Genomic DNA, 4,040 nt, shown 5'->3' on the forward strand with positions numbered 1-4,040 from the left:
TCTGAGACACTGAGATTCTGAGACACTGAGACACAGAGACACAGAGACACTGAGACACAGAGACACTGAGACACAGAGACACTGAGACATACAGACACTGAGACACAGAGACCCGGAGACTCTGTGACACTGAGTCACTGAGACACAGAGACACAAAGACACTGAGACTCTGAGACACTGAGACACTGAGAAACTGAGACACTGAGACACTGAGACACTGAGACTTTGAGACACTGAGACTTTGAGACACTGAGACACTGAGACTTTGAGACACTGAGACTTTGAGACACTGAGACACAGAGTCACTGAGACACAGAGACACCGAGATACAGAGACACTGAGACACAGATACACTGTGACCCAGAGACACAGAGACCCTGAGACACAGAGACGCAGAGACTCAGAGACCCAGAGACACAGAGACGCAGAGAAACTGACACGCAGAGACGCTGAGAGGCAGAGACGCAGAGACTCTGAGACGTAGAGAATTTGAGATGCAGAGAAGCAGAGACCCTGAGACGCCAAGACGCAGAGACGCAGAGACACTGAGACGCAAAGACCCTTAGACGCAGAGACGCTGAGACGCAGAGACCCTGGAACCCAGAGATGCAGAGACGCGGAGACACTGACACACAGAGGCAGGGAGACCCAGAGATGCAGAGACGCTGAGACGCAGAGACCCTGTGACACTGAGACGCAGAGACGCTGAGAAGCAGAGATGAAGAAACTCTGAGACCCAGAGATGCTGAGACACAGAGACGCAGAGACACTGAGACACTGAAATGCAGAGACGCAGGGACACTGAGACGCAGAGACATCGAGACTCTGAGACACTGAGACTCAGAGACACAGAGACACTGAGACACAGAGACATTGAGACACAGAGACACAGTGACACTGTGACTCTGAGACACTGAGGCACTGAGACAGAGACATAGAGACACAGAGACACAGAGACACTGACAATCTGAGACACTGAGACACTGAGATTCTGAGACACTGAGACACAGAGACACAGAGACACTGAGACACAGAGACACAGAGACACTGAGACACAGAGACCCGGAGACTCTGTGACACTGAGTCACTGAGACACAGAGACACAAAGACACTGAGACTCTGAGAAACTGAGACACAGAGACACTGAGAAACTGAGACACAGAGACACTGAGACACAGAGACACGGAGACACTGAGACACTGAGACACAGAGACCCGGAGACTCTGTGACACTGAGTCACTGAGACACAGAGACACAAAGACACTGAGACTCTGAGACACTGAGACACAGAGAAACTGAGAAACTGAGACACTGAGACACTGAGACTTTGAGACACTGAGACACAGAGTCACTGAGACACAGAGACACCGAGACTCTGAGACACTGAGACACAGAGATACAGAGACACTGAGACACAGATACACTGAGACCCAGAGACGCAGACACCCTGAGACACAGAGACGCAGAGACTCAGAGACCCAGAGACGCAGAGACGCAGAGAAACTGACACGCAGAGACCCTGAGACGCAGAGACGCAGAGACGCCAAGACGCAGAGACGCAGAGACACTGAGACGCAAAGACCCTTAGACGCAGAGACGCTGAGACGCAGAGACCCTGGGACCCAGAGACGCAGAGACGCGGAGACACTGACACACAGAGACAGGGAGACCCAGAGATGCAGAGACGCTGAGACGCAGAGACCCTGTGACACTGAGACGCAGAGACGCTGAGAAGCAGAGATGAAGAAACTCTGAGACCCAGGGATGCTGAGACACAGAGACGCAGAGACACTGAGACACTGAAATGCAGAGACGCAGGGACACTGAGACGCAGAGACATCGAGACGCAAAGACTCTGAGACTCAGAGACACAGAGACACTGAGACCCAGAGACTCTGAGACGCAGAGACTTTGAGACGCAGAGACGCAGAGACACTGAGACGCAGAGAGGCAGAGACGCAGAGACACTGAGACACAGAGACGCTGAGAGGCAGAGACGCAGAGACTCTGAGACGTAGAGACTTTGAGACGCAGAGAAGCAGAGACCCTGAGACGCAGAGACGCAGAGACTCAGAGACGCAGAGACGCAGAGACACTGAGACGCAAAGACCCTTAGATGTAGAGACGCAGAGACGCAGAGACCCTGAGACGCAGAGACGCAGTGACACTGAGATGCAGAGACACTGAGACGCAGAGACTCTGAGACGCAGAGACATAGAGACACTGAGACGCAGAGACACTGAGACGCAGAGACACTGAGACACAGAGACACTGAGTCCCAGAGATGCAGAGACGCAGAGACACTGATACAGAGACTCTGAGACGCAGAGACTCTGAGACGCAGAGACTCTGAGACGCTGCAACCCAGAGACGCAGAGGTGCAGAGACACTGAGACGCAGGGGCACTGAGACACTGAGACGCAGAGACCCAGAGACGCAGAGACACTTAGATGCAGAGACGCTGAGACATTGAGACCCAGAGACACTGAGACCCAGAGATGCAGAGATGCAGACAGGCAGAGAGGCAGAGACCATGAGACGTAGAGACTCTGAGGCGCATAGATGCTGAGACCGAGAGACGCAGAGACACTGAGACGCAGAGCCGCAGGGACACTGAGACACTGAGACGCGGAGACACAGAGACGCAGAGACGCTGAGATGCAGAGGCACTGAGACACAGAGACGCAGAGACACTGAGACGCAGATACACTGAGACCCAGAGATGCAGAGCCACTAAGACGCAGAGACTCTGATACGCTGAGACGCTGTGACCCAGAGACGCAGAGATGCAGAGACGCAGAGACACTGAGATGCAGAGACACTGAGAACCAGAGACACTGAGACTCAAGGACACTGAGACGCAGAGACTCTGAGACGCAGAGTCACTGAGACCCAGAGACACAGAGACGCAGAGACCCTGAGACGCAGAGATACTGAGACCCAGAGACACTGAGACGCAGAGACACTGAGACCCAGAGACCCAGAGACACAGAGAACCAGAGACTCTGAGATGCAGAGGCATAGAGGCTCTGAGACGCAGAGACACTGAGACGCAGAGACGCCGAGACTCTGAGACGCAGAGACACTGAGACCCAGAGACGCAGAGAAGCAGAGACCCAGAGACGCAGAGGTGCAGAGACGCAGAGACAGTCAGACCCAGAGACGCAGAGATGCAGAGACACTGAGACGCAGAGACTCTGAGACCCAGAGACACATAGAACCAGAGACACTGAGACCCAGAGACCCAGAGACACAGAGAACCAGAGACTCTGAGATGCAGAGGCATAGAGGCTCTGAGACGCAGAGACACTGAGACGCAGAGACGCCGAGACTCTGAGACGCAGAGACACTGAGACCCAGAGACGCAGAGAAGCAGAGACCCAGAGACGCAGAGGTGCAGAGACGCAGAGACAGTCAGACCCAGAGACGCAGAGATGCAGAGACACTGAGACGCAGAGACTCTGAGACCCAGAGACACATAGAACCAGAGACTCTGAGATGCAGAGACGCAGAGACCCTGAGACGCACAGACTCTGAGACGCAGAGACACAGAGACCCTGAGACGCAGAGACGCCGAGACTCTGAGACACAGAGACACTGAGACCCAGAGACGCAGAGGTGCAGAGACGCAGAGACAGTCAGACCCAGAGACGCAGAGACGCAGTGACACTGAGACGCAGAGACACTGACACGCAGAGACTCTGAGATGCAGAGACGCAGAGACACTGAGACGCAGCGACACTGAGACGCAGAGACACTGAGACGCTGCATCCCAGAGACGCAGAGATGCAGAGACACAGAGACACTGAGATGCAGAGACACTGAGACGCAGGGACGCTGAGACGCAGAGACTCTGAGACGTAGAGACGCAGAGACACTGAGACCCAGAGACGCAGAGAAGCATTGACCCTGAGACACAGAGGTGCAGAGACGCAGAGACAGTCAGACCCAGAGACGCAGAGACCCTGAGACGCAGAGACGCAGTGACACTGAGATGCAGAGACACTGAGACGCAGAGACTCTGAGACGCAGAGACGCAG

This window comes from Carcharhinus amblyrhynchos, unplaced genomic scaffold (assembly GCF_965287045.1).
Source record: "Carcharhinus amblyrhynchos unplaced genomic scaffold, sCarAmb.v2.hapA chromosome_191, whole genome shotgun sequence".
Lineage (NCBI taxonomy): Eukaryota > Metazoa > Chordata > Chondrichthyes > Carcharhiniformes > Carcharhinidae > Carcharhinus > Carcharhinus amblyrhynchos.